At 32.2% G+C, this 19,092-nt stretch overlaps 1 protein-coding gene across 1 annotated transcript in view; it reads right to left on the bottom strand.

Moving 5' to 3' along the window:
• The window catches only part of LOC143065018 (calcitonin receptor-like), a 63,817-nt gene that overhangs the window by 23,635 nt on the left and 21,090 nt on the right, over window positions 1-19,092 (bottom strand). The window lies entirely within an intron of this gene.

The raw sequence follows: 19,092 nt of genomic DNA, 5'->3' as shown, positions 1-19,092 counted from the left end.
GGGACTTTTTCAGTATAATAGTCACAGCAGTCCCCAAGCAGCGGTATCGCCCTAGAGCTATTAAATGAAAGAAAAAAAATACTTTTAAAGTTCGTGTGTCAATCATGATAAATGAACAAATTTCTTTTCGGCAAATAACTAAGAATCTTTTTTTTTGAGAGAGCTTATTCCAGAAATCATCTTATAATGAACTGACCCTCTCAAAATAATTTTCAATATGTTTCGGCTATCAAAACATCGACAGATATCATAAGGTTTTATCAAGTCTAATAATATGAAGAAGTAAATTTATTAAAAAAAAATTGTAGTATCATTTTAAAAGTTATTGAATGTGTCTGTTTTTCTCTTCATTGAACATCGTATACTGTACTTTACCTTGACAAGGAGTAAATTATTTCACTTGTTACAGAAGATTCTATGAGATTTGAGTAAATTACATGAAACAAACTAATATTTATAGAAAACGATGACAATTTGTCAAACAGTGAAGGCAGTAATTGGAGACTAGAGATCGTAATATCTAGGGAATAAAACAATCTGTGTACTTCAGTCCTTTTAATATAGTTTCTCCAAAAGGATACGATTTGATTACAAGTATGAAATTTGTCAAATGTTACACAATCTATGTTATGACCTTGAGGTTATTTTAAACTGTAGTACTGTTATTTGTCATCACCCATATTTAATTATTATTACATTACAAGTATGTTTCATTATAATACGTTATTTTGATTGGATAACAGCAATACCACGTCATTCTGAACTTAACCTTCATTTCAAAATGAAATATAACATAATGATTCATGATAGCACGAGCTTCCACAATAAAGAGCACAAGTAAATAAAAGAAGAACTTTATAGAAATCGTTTTTATTTTGTGATCCTCTAAACAAAAATGTAATAAGAGGTATTGAATGTTTCTGTAAGTCATTTTATAGGGTTGTAAAAGCGGTGACCGTGTGAACATTTTTAGAATGAAGCGCTTCTGCACTTCATACAAAATGTGCTTCGATCAACGCTTTGCAAAACTTTAGGAATCATTGGTGCTCAATGCTTTTCATCTTTGAACTTTATTTGGCCTTTTTAACTTTTCTTTATTTGAGTCTTTGTAGACGAAACGCGCGTCTGGCGTAAATAAAAAATTTCTATCCTGGTATCTATGATGAGTTTTTTATACCCCAAATTTACAAAAGATTCAGTCAATTCTAAAATAAATTGCTGAACCTAATAAGTTTCTATCAGTTAATTTATTTTTAAAATGCCACCTTATTTTGTTTCGTTGAGAGTGATCTTGATATTATTTACATTGAAATACACTCATAACATGTGCAGAACAAATACATTGATTGATTGTTGTACGCTTATTAATAACCTCCAATGGAAAATAGTTTATGCATTTTCAGGAAGAGACAAAATTAATAATAAATAATTTTTATTGGCTCTGAAAGTTTAGTCGATTGAGATAAAGGACGGGTAATTTGAACTCCATATTTGAAAGTTTCAAGATAGTGGAACTTTTTCTACCTAATTCATCAAAATCCTAAACAACGTTAACTAAACCAATGCTCCTTGTATTAAACTGTCGGATGAGTCCAATTCACCATATTATTTTTTTTTTATGCCCAAGGTGATCTCTTGGGTACAGTAAAAATTTGAAATGGTAATAACCTTTAATATAAAAACAATGTTATTATTTGACTGCATAAGTTGTTCATTTAAGTCAAATTCAACGATATTGATAGCTCGTCATATAGCTATACATGCCATACGTGTTAAAATCTTTCAGTCCTTGGTTTTCAAGATTTTAAGTCTGAGAGTTCCTGGTAAAGATATTCAAGAAAAGCACATCGCACAAAATTAATAGCTTACAGACGCACTTTTTATAACACCCAAAAATAATGTAATTTATTATAGAATAAGCAAATAAAGTATTAAAGTAAAATGACAGAATTCATCCACTACATGGAAAACTATAACCAAGATGCGATTTTTAATAGCATCATGACGCAAACATTAAGTACTTTTAGAAGGCAATAGATCTATCAATAGTTTGAAACAATTAAAGATCAAGACAAAATAAAACTCAGGAACAGTTCATCACAAATGCTCAGCAATGATGTAATATAAACATATGTTACTTTGACATGTGAACAATACCTCTGAAGAAGACCTATGTAAATGTAATGTATATGCATATTTGAATAGTGTGCAAGTTAAATACAATCAGAAAGTGTAAACATTGCAAAGGCGTGATCCATGCAGAGCTACATCTAAATTCATTAAATAATCATCATACAAACTATATTTATGAATTTGAAAACAATTACTTTTCCATATTATGAAATAAAATAAAAACAAAAATAGTAGTAGAGCCAGGTATCAATCTGGCCTTGAAGTTATGAAACTACCGAGTCAGTTTTTTGTACTCATACTCCAAAATCAGCCAATCAAAATGTTGGATTTCATGTTTCGAGCATGATTTTTGTGCTCCGAGCACTTCGCAAAGTTTTATGACTTCAACCCCTGGTGATATAGACCAGCGTTCTTAAGGAGGTAATCTGAAAGTGTGAATAAATTTTGTTTGACTTGCTGTATATGTGACTTGTGGTTGGAGATTTAACTCAAAATGCAAGCGCTGCAAGAATTTTGCTTCACAGAAATACAAAGTTCACAATAGGAAAATCAAAATAATCTGTGTTGTCGCAAAGTCCTATTCCGACTCGCATTGTCAAGTTCTAAATGTGGCAGACCTTGTCTGTTGTATATTTTATTTAAAGTTTAATGTGATTAACGGTTTTACATGATCACCGCGCGCACTTTGAAAAGGGCATCAAGTGTTAATGCCAGCTTCTTTCCATTTTCATTGAGTAGCTTATGTTTGAAATCTGTTATACCAGCTGTAACAACCATAAAGTACTATGCCAAGGCAGATCTAATAAGTCATACAAAATACGTAAAAATCAGATGACAAAGTCATAAATAATTGAAGATACTAATCTCAATCAGTATAAAAATATACAAACTTGGTTTATTGAATTTTGAAAAGATGACTCCAAATGGTCAGCATGATTCTTTGTATTATCTGAGAAGGTCTTAATATTCTTTCATAGATAAATTATCGGGGAAGATCATGTTATACACAGTATGTTATAAAACTTGATATAAAAAAGTGTCAAATAACGGTCTTTCATGCTCATGCCAATCTATCGCGCACATCTACGTAACTTTAACCTTAACTAAAAAGATCATATTGACATGTGAAGTTCAGTTCGCAAGATATATGATGGACGGCCTGTATATCAGACAAGCACTTATTTCTTTATCATCCTTTTATTAGATCTAATGTAGCAATAGATAAGAATAAATTGGTCATTAATGACCCATGTAAAGATGTGGTGACTTCATGTGGGCAGTACTTACACATAGGAAACATTAATTAGATCCCATTTATTCATGTTAATAAAGCTTCCTTCTATTTAAGGAATTAAAGATTTACTGAAGTAGTTTGAGATTACACAACTCAAATGGGGCTGGTTGAATGCCAACTTTTATTGATGCGTATTTTATTACATTAATGAAACAGTAATCAATTTGTGTATTGCTGTTAACATGATGCACGTACATATAACTGAACATCAAACTAATAGATTAAGAATGCCATTATTGGTAAAAGCTGTCGACAGTGTATGTATAAAATGGACTGTAAAAAGTAAACAAACTTGTCTACTCTATCTCCTATTTTTCCGTATTAAGCGCGTAATTGCACTTGCAATATGTTAAATTTCGAAGGAAAAGTAATGTGTTTATCATCTTTACTGTTTTTTCCTGAAAGGTTATGTAACAAAGATCAGGTTGCATTTGACGAAACATTCAAAGAGTTACTCCATTTCAACTAAGTTACCTCTTGTAGTTCTAGAAAGACCAAACAGGCCGCATTAACAAGAGAAACAATTTGAAGACACAGAAAAACATATAAGTCAAATGATAAAAAGGAGAAGGCAATGTACGAAAATATAAACAATATAAACTATATTTGTCATCAATACTTAGTCTACACTAAGTTTATTAAGTTCAAAAGTATAATATGCTCTGCATGTGATGGTCATCTAAATTTAGAAGAGGGTTTTGACGATGCTAAGTACATTCATAACTCAATAGAAGAATAATGGCAAAGTTACTCAATAAAGTCGATATTTTTAAAAACCTGAACAGATTCGTATATTATTCCAATCTGTAACAAGCAAATATATTTTATGTCAATAATATAAATGATAAATTAAAGTTGCCAATTAATAAAATTGAGAATGGAAATGGGGAATGTGTCAAAGAGACAACAACCCGACCAAATAAAAAACAACAACAGAGGGTCACCAACAGGTCTTCAATGTAGCGAGAAATTCCCGCACCCGGAGGCGTCCTTCAGCTGGCCCAAATATATATACAAATATATGAACAAATATATACTAGTCCAGTGATAATGAACGCCATACTAATTTCCAAATTGTACACAAGAAACTAAAATTAAAATAATACAAGACTAACAAAGGCCAGAGGCTCCTGACTTGGGACAGGCGCAAAAATGCGGCGGGGTTAAACATGTTTGTGAGATCTCAACCCTCCCCCTATACCTCTAACCAATGTAGAAAAGTAAACGTATAACAATACGCACATTAAAATTCAGTTCAAAAGAAGTCCGAGTCTGATGTCAGAAGATGTAACCAAAGAAAATAAACAAAATGACAATAATACATAAATAACAACAGACTACTAGCAGTTAACTGACATGCCAGCTCCAGACTTCAATTAAACTGACTGAAAGATTATGATTTCATCATATGAACCAACAACTGTTTTTAGAATAAATGTGTTTAGTTCCGATGCAAAGACCTTATCAGTCACTCAATATTAACGCCAAAATATGCAATCTTTAATGACTTGACAACAGTATCGTAATTATATCCCTTCTTAATAAGTCTATTCAAAGGTTTTGTAAGTTTCTGAGGTGAATACTGACACCTTTGTGCTTTATAAAGAATATTTCCATAAAAAATTGGATGTGAAATACCTGAACGTATTAGAAGTCTGCATGTTGAACTATATTTACGAATGATGTCTTTATACCGATGATAAAATTTAGTAAATGTTTTGACTAGTTTGTGATATCGAAAACCCTGGTGTAATAATTTTTCAGTAATACATAAATTTCTCTCGTTAAAATCTAAAACATTGTTACATACACGAGCGAATCGTACAAGTTGAGATATATAAACACCGTAAGATGGTGACAAGGGAACGTCACCATCTAAAAACGGATAATTAACGATAGGAAATGAAAAATCATCCCTTTTATCATAAATTTTAGTATTCAGCTTTCCATTAGTGATATAGATATCAAGATCGAGAAAAGGGCAGTGGTCATTGTTAGTATTAGCTTTATTTAAAGTAAGTTCAACAGGATAAATTTCATTAATATACATACTGAAGTCGTCATTATTGAGAGCCAAAATATCATCCAAATATCTAAAAGTATTATTAAATTTGTTTATCAGATGTTGTTTCGATGGGTCTTTGCTTATTTTTGTCATAAATTGTAACTCATAACAATACAAAAACAGGTCCGCAATAAGTGGTGCACAGTTAGTCCCCATTGGAATTCCGATAATCTGACGATATACGGAATCCCAAAAGCGAACAAAAATGTTATCTAGTAAAAATTCAAGGGCATATATAGTATCAAAGCATGTCCAATTAACATAGTTTTTTTGTTTATTGCTACTAAAAAATGACCTAAAAGAGTTTGAACATATATATTCACATTCTGATTTTTTGAATGGCCATTTAATTAGGTGTGTGAATTTTTTCTTAATGAGAATGTGAGGCAATGTGGTATACAGGGTAGAAAAATCAAAACTTTGAACAGATTCAAAATCATCAATATAAGCATGCAATTTATCAAGTACTTCCAACGAGTTCTTGACACTCCAAAAGTAATTTATTCCACTATTTTCGAAGGCCTTATTTGAACAATTTATTATCAGGTTTTTAATTGTACCAAGTGTGCTGGTAAGAAGAATAGACAATTTAGTAGTTGAACAATGGCTTGAAGACGAAATAAATCTATATTTGTAAGGGGTTTTGTGTAGCTTCGGAAGCCAATACATAGTTGGGACTTTCATTGTATTTGGCTCTGCTTGTAAAGCGGTGGCTAAAAGTTTATGTTTGTTACAGATTTCGTTTTCTGAAAATGGAGTCAGTTGGAATGTTGGTGAATTGGTGATTTCCTTTTTCAGAACCTCAATGTAAAATTTACGTCAAACAATAATAATATTATTAGCAGCTTTATCGGCCGGGACAAAAACAAATTCCTTGGCTAGTTCTTTTAGTTTATGTTTGATACGAAAAATAGGTTTATTGTGGTTATTGTTTATAGTAAAATGTTCTTTAAAATGTTGAATACGTATATCAACTATCTTCATTACTGAATTAAAAAAAGAGTCCAAAGATTTTTTGTCAGCTTTTTCCCGTTTTATCCATTTCATACAGTAAGTATGGAGTGAGTCGTGGATGATATTACGACACTCAGTCTTGCGTGGAACAAATGTCAATGAGGAATAAACTTAAGGCTCTTGTTATTAAATATAAAAAGAAAGATTCAAATGGCCCGAAGAATGAGATCACATATATTTTTTAATCTTCCTTGCATTATATTTCTTAAGAACTGTCCCTTGTCCTGACAAAAGCTATCAGTTTTTCGTACATCTGGTCGCTGAGATCGTTAAAAGAACAGTGCAGTTTTTTTTTTGTATGTTAATGTACTTGGATTACAATGTTTATGACTCGATTTTTGCTTAAATCATTACAAAAGAAGGGAAATCAATTTACAACCAAAGGATTTACTTTTATTTTTTTAACTCTCTGTTACAAATTAGGTAGGCTTTATTACCCTGAAGACATCCGTTTTATAACCACTGAGGATCACTGAGACCACATACAGTATTAATTAATCAGCATCGTTTTTAAGATTTTATGTAGTAAATAATAAATTTGTCAGGAGATGCGGCTTCGTGTCATAAACGACTTTTATCGTAACAATAAAATCCTAACTAAGAACTCGACAATAAATGATACTGAAAATTTAAAGGCATAGATTACGCTAAAATTATAACACATCATTAGGCTTATGTACATCATTTATTGCACTAATATATATATTTAAAAAAAGGAGATTGTCCGTCTTCTGTACAATATAATAATCTTACTCATGTGCGACATTTTGTCTGAATGTGGTTCCGCTAAGCGGTTGAGGCATGGATGACAGGAGTCGTTTACAAATTCGGCGCACCCAATATCCTTTTGGAGTTCATGCGATTCCCTAGGTTTTGTTTGGTTAACCTTAACCTGTTTCATTTTATTAGATTTTTTTTAAAGATTTGGACATTGGTAAACAACTGTTGCTTCTTACATGTATACAGCTCAAGAATGTATGGTTTTCATATTTAAAGATAAAGAACTTTGTGTTCTGTTTCATTCTCTTTCTACTTCTGAGTATCTTATTTTTTTGTGGTTGTGATGCTTCCATCTGCTGTACTAATTATATTTTAAATTTTGAGTTTTGAAACTTCAACTTTGAATCCCTAATGAACGATGCAATCCTAGATTAATACTCATCAATGAAATTCTAAATAACAAAACACCGGAGAATCTACGATATTGCATGCCATTACACAAGACAACGAAGTAATGTTATACTACGCACGACACGTTTATATGAAAGTTGTTTGACGGTTGTTTGATATTGGTGTTCCCTGCTCTTATAGTTTCATATCGATTTTCCCCCTTAGGTATTATAAGATTTTTCCTCCCACCATCTATTTATAATCAACTTATGACTCTTAACATTATAGAAAAAGCCGTATATAACATCACCTTAAATGTCTGTTGTAGTAAAGTTGTTTTGCCATATCGAGGTCGCGTTCGTTTGTATCACACATTTCCTTTTTATTAGAAATGGAAATAATAAATAAATAAATACAAGGCAACAGTTTTGATTCGTTTTGAAATTCAACGGTCTTGTAAAAAGTAAAATCACAAAAATACTGACTCCAAGGAAAATTCAAAAAGGAAAGTCCCCAATCAAATGGCAAAATCAATAGTTCAAGCACATCAAACGAATGGATAACAACTGTCATATTCCTGACTTGGTGCAGGCATTTTCTTATGTAGAAAATGGTGGATTGAACCTGGTTTTAAAGCTAGCTAAACCTCTCACTTCTATGACAGTCGCATCAAATTCCATTATATTGACAACGATGTGTGAACAAAACAACAAAAACCATAGGTAAAAATGTCACAAATAGGGGTAAATAGTCTAATTCGGTAGGTCACATTAGTGAAAAGGGAACGGGATTGTAGTTACGACATAAGGAACATATCCGATATCATCTGTGAAACGGATATTCCATAACGGTCGACCAACTCGTGATGGCGTCCGTAAAATTTACAAAGTGATGATTTCAACTTCACCATATGGAACTCTTGGTTTAAAAATGAAAATTCACACAATTTGGAAGCTGAAATCATCTCTTTGTAATTGTTTCTTTACTTTAAACAGTCAACTGCCTTTATCACCACTGTACCCAATGTCCTTAGTACTAAAGAACTACAATACACATAATTATATAAAAAGCTTTGAAATACATGTAAATTCTCTTGATGTTAGTTCTTTGATATTTTATAGTCGACTAACTTTAAAGAGAAAGATGGTGCCGACAAACATTGCGATCCAGTTTTTCGAGTGTTTTTGCAAATGATATATTGCAGTTCTTTCTTTCTGCCGTGTCTGAAATATTTAAACGATGATAAAGAAGACAATGACGTGTAAGGCTGTAGGATTTCTAATGAATTATACGAGGCATTACACATAATCAAACAGACGACAAACGATCGAAATGACGTCACCGACGCAGTAATTAATAGGATATTAACGGCAGTTCATATATGTTCTCTTCAATATTGACTGATTAAATGGTCATTCCTACACACAGACTATTGGTAATGTTATGTAAGTATTTGGTTTCAAGATTTTTGCACATGAAACAATAAGTACGCATCAAATTATCTTTCGTTGGTGCTTTAACCATGTTTTGAATAGAAATTAGCCGTTAATTCGCTCCTCAAATTTTTATCGTACATGTATATTAAAAATTCTAAAATGAAATTCCAAAAGAATACAATGAAACATTAGATTTTTGAAATTTTTATTGTTCTTTTCTTTAAACTGAACTAAATTGCTATTTACTTTATAATATGAAGTAGAGACAATTATAAAATTCTACAAAACGTGTAACAACTTTTCTCAAATTGCTGTCACCAGACGCTGTAAGAGAGTCTGAATAAACATTATTACACAGGAATTTAATTTTAACAGGATTTGAATCATCTAAGAGTAGAATTGAAGAGTAGGAACAAATATATTACACTTAGTCTACCTCGAACAGAGGAATTCATTCAAAATACAAGGAAAATGGTTAATTACGATTAAACAACGCGAAAATTTTAAAACGTTCAATAGTTGCAACGCGTGGCGCCAGTGTGCGCGAAGACAGATCTAGATGACATGTTGCTTCATGTACCGTGAATAACAAAAAGAAATGCTCAAATATTTCTATCACGTTTTTTGTATCTACAGTGTCAAATACTTGCTCATTCCTAACATGATATTGCAAGTCTCAAATATGAAGGTTTAATACAAGCAACTTGTTAGTGATAGTTATTTTGAGGAAAAATTCAGTTATCGCGGATCGACAAATGCTATATTGTTAGGAAATTGAAGCGCACCATGAAAGGAACGCTCCCTATCGAAAACTAATATTCTTTCTAAAGAATACAATGGTGAACTCTATTTGCAGTAATTGGCAGCGGTCTTGCATATAAAATTAAATTGAAATGTCATGTACATTATTTCTCATGTAGTTCGTAGTACGAAGTGGCATAGTTTACTGAAGTGTAAGTTTTATTCATGACTGCTATTCAAAGTGCCATGGTAGTATTTGTATTCATTCAAATCTAAATGCCCGTATGAGAAAACAACGAGAAAAAAACACTCTATTGCTTAGATCGATGGCTTCAAGCTATATATGCTGATAATTTACACCTAGCAATAACGAAGTCAATATTTTAGGTAATGAACTTTAATATATTTGTTATTTTACAGGTAATTGCATGCATACATTTAGTCTATCTTAATCCATCAACTATATCTTTTTTTATATATAAATACGATAACTTCGAAAACAAAGTAAGACTGTAAACTTTTCCTTTTCTGCGAGTTTCGTTGAGTAGTAGAAATACAAAAACAAAAGGATTCGCTCATCAAACTATGTTAGATATTCTTGTAGATATTTTGTTCAAACATACGTAGTCAGCAATTGCTGGATCTCTTTAGATACCGTCGTAATATAATTGAAACTCATGTTCTCTCTCTCTCTTTTTTTTTTTTTTTTAACAGATACCGTCGTAATATAATTGAAACTCATGTTCTCTCTCTCTCTCTTTTTTTTTTTTTTAACATTGTTCCTTTTCGATTCGTGTGTCATCTTGACGTTATCTTAACGGCACACTCTCTATTAATCAGCATTTAAACTTTTAAATTTTGTTTTAATGTTACCATGATTTGATTTTATAAAACAAAATTGTCTGTAGCGGTTAAGAAAAAATGATTAAGTAGGAATTTTCAGCTTATTGAATAACAAATTTGGTTTACCCGAGCAGCAAGAACTTTAATGTTAAAATAAAACGATAAACAGGAAAACATCAATATGCCATGACATAATTACTGACTTTCGTAAATTAACTTTCAATCTCTTCTAGTACATCCAAAAAATAAATAAACCAGTTACAGAAAAACAAAAGTTGAGGTTTTCACAATTATAGATTAGAAATTGGTAATTATGTTTCCTCAGTAGAGTTTTCTTCCCTGATGTCAAAGAATAAGAATTTTCTGAGCAATAATAGATGATCAATTTTTATTACAAGATCTTACTGATATAATTCTAATGAAAGATAATTAATTTCAACAAATTTTAAGCTCTTATGCAGTTAAACATCTGTGTTAATTAGATTATACAGTCATCTTCATTGCAGAGAGGGGATAAAGGTGAAATGGCATGTTCAATATATATCTACATACAAATCAAATTCAGCATGAACGTATTATTCTAAATTCTGTACGATTGACACGTGCTTATGCCCGCGTCACACTGTCCCGATTTTTATATACGATGGACAACCGAATGCGAAAATTGTAAGTTCGTACGAAGTTGGTCCCGATCTCGTTAAAATACAAAAAAGTGACTGAAGCAAGTACGATGAATAACGAAGTCTATACGATGGTGCCGAAATTATATACGATAGCAAAAGATGGACATACGAAGGTTAACCGAAGACGGGTATTTAAGCTTCATATCTCAGCCGAAGCCTACACGATGGATCACGAAGGCTACACGATGGGTTACGAAGGCTACACGATGGATTACGATGTCTAAAAGACGTCGTGTACAGCTTACGATGCATTTAAATTATATGCCGAAGGCATCACGCGTTTTAAATTGTTTGATCAATATTGAATATATATTATATTGTACATTTAATTTCTGGTTTAATCATAAGACGGAAGATCGTGGGCTTGAAGGGTAAAACAGAATTTCGACAACATATCGTTTCTGTACAAGTCTGCCATGCATGGCGGGAAATCGATCTTTTTGTCTAATTCTTATAAAACTTAGTTTATTATCCTCTCGCCTACTACATGTAAGTTGCGTGTAGATAAAATTGTTATGGACACTCTAGAACTAAAATGCTCAAAACTTGGTATGGTGCTACTCGTTAATAATGTTTTAAGCGCTATTGACTTTAAAGTTCAAAGGTCAAGGTCACAGTGGCAGTTGTAATACAAGGCAATATCACTCTTGTGGACACTCTAAAACCAATATGCTTCAAAAGATTTTAACCACATTTGGTATATTGTTCCTCCTTGTAATGATCTGACCTTTTTTACGTTCAAGGCCAAAGGTCAAGGTCATGCAGATGGACTTGTTTTTTCTCCTTGAAATAGCATAATACACAGGAAATTGGTTGCTCATTTTTTTACCTGCTTGTTCTAAAGACAATATTAAAGGTATTTCCAGTTACTGAATGTTTTTGTTGATTTCTAAAAAAATAGTTTATGTATCAAATATGCATATTTAATTTACCATTTTCTGCATGTGTCATATACAAATATAGTGTCCATATTTGTCCCCAATATGTTACATACGAGGGGATGCCACGCTCGGCATTGCCTTGTTTGAACTGTAAAATGTGTGCACTAGTCTGAATAATCACCCATAATTATGCCCATATTTACTGATCTATCTTAAAGGTAAGGTAATGGGTTCGTTGATCCCTTTTATTCAAAAAGAGCTCTTTCCAGGAGAATATCATAATAATATAGACAAAAGGAAGGATGTTGGGGAAAGCAACAAATGCGGCAAAATATGACATATAGAAAACAAAACGGTTATGGAGTAAACATTCGTGTGACGACAACTCAGACGATACATAAAAAATCAGAATAATGAAGAAAAAGTTGGTTTCCCTATATACGTGTACCTGTAGTGTTGGTGTACGAGGCGCGTTTATGATTTTCATTATGTTACTTGATATGAAAAATTGACAAAAAATAATATTTTACTTGTAAAATTAAATCCTGAGCCTGTAATAGCTGCTCTTCTTGTTCCATTTGAATAAATAGAAACAACGCTGTCGCCTTTCTTATTCTCATAGAATCATATGATATGAGCTCCATGTTTTGTGAACGTCTTTCTTAACTGTCGTATTAGACTGACCAGTGCATATCGCGCATGGCACTTTAAATGTATTTTAGTGCGAAAATTAACTTACATTTAGCTGAATTCATTGCCGTCGTAGTTCCATCTTGTCGCCTTCGTACTTTTATTCGATGGCAACACGACGGGATTACGAGGTCTTTACGAAGTCGTGTTGCCATTGTAAGACCTTCGGGTAGCTTCGTGATTCATTCGTGTAGACATCGTAATGTCAAAACTGCCCGATGGAAACGATGGAAACACGAATGCAATACGATGTTCAAAGATGCATTCCCGGTGACATTACGATGATGAGGATGGTGATACGAACTGAATACGAACCCTCAACATCGGACGCACCTTCGGGAATTTTTTAACATGTTAAAAAATTTAGAACCCTTCCCGAAGTTGTCCCCGAAGGCTAGAAAAAGTGGCCGATGGTTCTACGATGGTTAAAGATGGCACTACGAATAGCCCGATCTGGATACGATCAGTCCCGATTTTGAAAATTTCCATAATCGTGTTGCCATCGGCGTAAAAATCGGGACAGTGTGACGCGGGCATTACGAATTAACATTTATCTGTAATGAACAGAGCAAAAATTTTGGAAGCCAAAAATGAAAACTTATTCAAAACTTAGAAATCGAAAAATGTCTCACCTGTTAGAGTGCAACATAATTTTGAGTACAATTTCAAAATAATTTTACAGTAAGATTTAGTTATTTATTGAAGTTTGCTGAACGTCCAGTTGCAAATATTTCCTGTATGTTTAGGGCCAGAACTGACTAGCTATAAATTTAGTTGGTATGAAGTTGGAAAGAGACTCGACCGTGATTAAGGATGGCCATCTAAATGCTAGGATCTAGAAAAAGTACTAAGACAGGGGCACACATTTTGCCTTGCACCATGTCCCCTACGATTATCTTAAAGAGTCGCTGTAAAAAAGGTTTTTTTTAAATGCGTGTAGAAAATTTTACGTTAAGTTATCAAGTTAGCTTTTGGTGTTGCAAGCACTAGAGGCGCACATTGTTTACAACTGTAAAATATTACATTGTTTACGTTTTCATTGTTCTATAACATTGTATAAGATATAGACAGATCAGGTAAAATGTTGAAAGACTTTAGAGCTAATTTCCTAATGCATGTAGTGCAAGACTTTTGAGGCTGGTGATACTCCCCGAGGGTATCACCAGCCCAGTAGTCAACACTTCGGTGCTGACATGAATATCAATCATGTGGTCATTTTTATAAATTTCCTGTTTACAAAACTTTGAATTTTTCGAAAAACTAAGGATTTTCGTTTCCCAGGCAAAGATTACCTTAGCCGTATTTGGCACAACTTTTTTGGAATTTTGGATCCTCAATGCTTTTCAACTTTGTACTTGTTTGGCTTTATAAATATTTTGATATGATCGTCAATGATGAGTTTTGTGAAGACGAAACGCGCGTCTGGCGTACTAAATTATAATTCTGGTACCTTTGTAACTATTTCGTTAGGTTACTTGCTTGCTTTGTTTGTATATTATACAATTGAAATTGGAATAACATTAAACCAACTTTAAATACATATACAGGTTAAACAATGCCTATCTATATGTTTTTGCAGCTGTCAATCTTAATTACAATGCTTGAGCTAATATTTATATAAACAAAGCAAGCAAGCCAACCAATGTCTTACGCTGTCTTAAAGCATAAGAAATAAGCTGTGACTAAGACCCCATTCACACTAGCATTTTTTTTAATCGATCTAATTTGAATCGATCTAAATAAAACCAGTTAGCGTTCACATTATCTTTAATCATAACGATCTCTATCGGTCTAAACCGATCCACTGCGTTCACACTTCAATTAACTTAAACGCAATCGATCTAACCTTTTTACCCGTAAAACTGTAAACATTGTGTATAAATAGAACTGATTTATTAAATTCATCTATTGATACTCTGACACACACACTTATGGATAAAGTTATTGTTTTTCCTGAATCAGAAGTTAACATTTTGGTACAGGTGTTATTGCCGTTTTCTTTAATTTTGAAAAAAAATATCTGTAGTAACGAAGTTACAACACGACGAAGTATTGCGGTTCCTGAAAAGAAAAAAAAAATCATCATAAGAAAAGAAGACAAAGATTTCGCAAATCTTTACGTTGGCGAAGACAAAATGTTTTCAGTTTGTTTTAAATGTCTGTAAATAGAGAAATATGGGTTAAACAACGAACCTCTGAGATAGTTTTGGCGCTGTACATGCGCATACGTTATTTTCGATTCAATCGTACTAGTTTAAACCGATCTCTGCGTTCACATTTAAAGTAAGATCGGTTTACTTTAGATCGATTTAAACTAAACTACCTCTTTTGGTGTTTTAAGTTAGACCGATTGAAGATCGATTCAAAGCGTTCACATTGGCCCTTAAATCGATCTAAAGTGAACCGGTCTAGTTTAGATCGATAAAAATATCCTAGTGTGAACGGGGTCTGATAGTATATTAAGTTGAGTACGAAGGTGGTATTGGCAACTACAAGCCCCCAAAGACTAATTTGGAATATAAATCATGACTAAAACTTTTATTTCAGTGATATGCATTTGTCGTACTGGTAATTTTCTGCTATTTACAGTTTCTCTCTTACTATCTCTTTAAAAAAGCAAAAAGGCAATAACTCCTATACCAGCCGATCTTGTCTTTTTGTTCATTTCTGCTATCAGAGTTACAAGTTTTAGGTATAATGATTGTCGCAAACAAACAAATGGGGTGGGGGAATGGGAAAATCTTAAAACGACAATAACTCCTTATATTTTATTAACAGTTTCCACTTTCTTGACATATCAAAAGATCCAGTCTTGCTAAGTTCCCATCATACATAGGAAGGAATAGATTAAACTTTGAACAAGACATTTAGTCATTTAACTAATTGCAAATGTCAAAGAGTTTTTCTGTCTAAAGTTTACGACTTGAGTAAATAAATTTCTAAATATGAAGCTGTTGATTCCAATTATAGATTACCTTGGGTTGTTGTAACTTGATCAGTTTCCTTTGCAAATTACAAAAGCCTCATTCACTGTCACACATAATTCAATATATACTTAATTTATCAAGTAGCAAGTGGAAAATTTGTTTTTCATTTTCATTAATCAGTTGAAGAAAATAACAAATTATTCAATTCCATTTTATAAAAGACCATACGAGTTTTCAGTCAAAACCATTATGTGAGGTTTTATGACACTATAAAAGCCTTATCTTCTAAAACGAATTATTATTATTATTATTATTATTATTATTATTATTATTATTATTATTATTATTATTATTATTAGTTTTGTTGCATATTTGTTTTTATCTAATTCTATTTTGTATGTGCATTTATGTAAATATAAAAAAGAAGATGTGGTATGATTGCCAATGAGACAACTGTCCACAAGAGACCAAACTGACACAGACATTAACAACTATAGGTCACCGTACGGCCTTCAACAATGAGCAAAGCCCATACCGCATAGTCAGCTTTTTAATCACCATATTGTATCCCTGTTCTAAGACAGGCTATCTGGAACATGCCTTTTGTTGTTTGTTGTTTGTCTTTTTTTGTTAGCCTTGTTTCGAAGCAGTGAAGCGTTCGTGGCTGAATTGGTTTATTGAGACTTGCTGTCATAAAGAACTCTTTTTTTATAACATGTTCGTTGTCTGTTATAACGTTTACATTTCCTTGAAAGTTCATCAATATATAACAGGCAATAAAAAAAAAACTGGGGAAAATAACAAGACTGAGTAATTAAACTTTTAGAATTTGCATCTGAACAAATTTCATGCATGTACAGAAAAAAGCAATAAGTAAACTGCATAGCGATGCATGTGTGAACTGTCAATATGCTATGCATATGACGTTTGTGATAATTTTATTTATTAGTTCTTAAAAATTAGTAATGAGGTTGACGTTACGTTTTGTAAATAGTTAAGTTTCGCAAGTAACTATGAAGGCTAGATAATTCTTTACAAAATTTATTATTGGGAGTATAATAACTAAATTAATAAGTGTGTCTGTTTTTGACACCTGACATTGATCTCTATTGAATTGAATGTTTATGTTTTGTTATTAAGTCTGTTTTCCAGTTACTATGAAGACAGGACAATTGTTTATGTACACGCAAGTTTTAGCGAGTACACCAGCCTTGTGATAAGGCGTGTTCCGAAATTAATTTTATAGTACTAGGTTTGCAATGTTTATAAAACTCAGTCACATGACAGGGTCACCATGTCCTTAACATCTCCCTCAAGTGAATACGGTTTGGTCTTTATTAAAATACTGTATTTTGTATATTGCAGGCGGAAACCCAGTTGAAATAGAACAAAAGAATCGAAGGTCTTTGTTAGAGAAGGTGATAAATGCTTACTGTAATTTTACCAATAGTAACAAAAATTTTAAAAGTTAATAGAATCAAATAAAACGACAATTTTCTTCTCAATTAGGAAGTGTTTTATTTTATAAAAACACTATTTGCATAAGTTTTCAATTTATCTATTACATAGTAATGCAGAACAATTAGATATCAAGTCAACGACATGGGTATCAAGTTGGATGTAGAAAATGCATAACCTCCGATTTAAAAAAAATATATATACCACGGACGGAGAACATATCAATCTATTAGTTCAGTAATTTTCGTGTCTGACTTTCCATTATGTGACTCAAGAAAAAATCCCAAAAATGGGTAACAATTGTATCGAAAAGAGAAAATCGAGTGCACCTTTTTATGTTAGGCATGTTTGAGATGTATATTTTGTCTTTAAAACGTACAAAGCAAGAGTATTTGATGTATCATCTCGCCTCAGGTTCTATCATTTTCATATATCAAAGCTACAGGTTGACTTTATAACATAAAAAAAAAAACAGTACGAAAAGATGAAATATATGTGTCAAGTGAAATAAAATACCTATCTAATTAATCACAAAAACAGAGAAGGTGTGTTCGAATAGCGTTTTTTTTTTTTTTACTAAAAGTACTTGACGAAGTTGGATGATGAAAATGCATTTCTTCGAAAAAATTAAATTTTTGTGTGTGATAACTAGGGTTTATAACCTTCAACCATTGAAAATGTTTAGTCTGCCCTTCCACGAAATATTTATATAGATTTTTTTTTAAATATTTAAGAATTTTCGAAAAATCCACCTGACAACCGATCAGACGATAGTTTTAAGTTGAATCAATGCAGACATGATGCTCATTAGCTTGTAGATACATTTGGCATATAAGGATCGTATTGGTGCTATGTGGATAAATGTATCGGTTTTCAAGAGCAAAATTGGCAGCGCGTCATGCCTACAATGGCTTCAATTTCTACGATTGTGAAAATGAACTGGCGTAATGGGAAGATAATTTGTCGAAGTAGAATCCTGACTGTATTGGTGGCCCTGTTGATGTACATGTGTTAGTATGATAGTTCTCAACTGGTTCTGTTCACTGTTTATGTCAAGGTTTGTAACTCGAATTGGAGGATACAGTAGAGTAAACAGAATATCAATATATCTGTTTGACCTTATTTGATTTATTCCCGAATATAAGACATTTTGTGTGTCCAGAGTATCTGCTTACTTACAATCTTCTCAAAAGAAATTTCTATTCTAGAAATAAAGTTCGACACAAAACACGTTGGTATGGAGGATTTAATCCACTGCAGACACTACAAGTTGAAATGGCCTCACCTTATTTTTTTATTTAAACGAGAAGGATAAGAAAAAATTTTAAAATGACAAAAATACTGAACTCCGAGGAAATTTCAAAACGAAAAGTCCCTAATCAAATGACAAAATCAAAAGCTCAAACACATCAAACGAATGGACAACAACTGTCATATTCCTTAATTTTTACTCCATGAATTATTATAATTACTTTTTACGCCAATACTATATTGTTTTTCTAATTATTCAGTCCATTATAATACGCGACCCGAAAGTATGAAAAAAATACATCAGACAAAGTAATCTTTATAAGGGGCTAATGATACACAAGAGAGATGTATACATTTCATATAATTACTTGATTCAAAATTGAATTGATCATAGGAAGTAGGTCATATATGATAAACATTAAAATAAAAATGTATTCATTTTGAAAAATTCAGTTCACATATACTTCCTGCATTTACCCTGCTACACTATCTACAATTTTCGTCGTTTTTAGGGAATTTATAAAACAAAATGTGTTGTACATTTCCAGGGTTTTTTTTTTGTGTCT

This window comes from Mytilus galloprovincialis, chromosome 2 (genome assembly GCF_965363235.1).
Source record: "Mytilus galloprovincialis chromosome 2, xbMytGall1.hap1.1, whole genome shotgun sequence".
Classification (NCBI taxonomy): Eukaryota; Metazoa; Mollusca; class Bivalvia; order Mytilida; family Mytilidae; genus Mytilus; species Mytilus galloprovincialis.
Note: the sequence above shows the minus strand (reverse complement) of the source record. Positions and strands in the feature narration are given on the sequence as shown.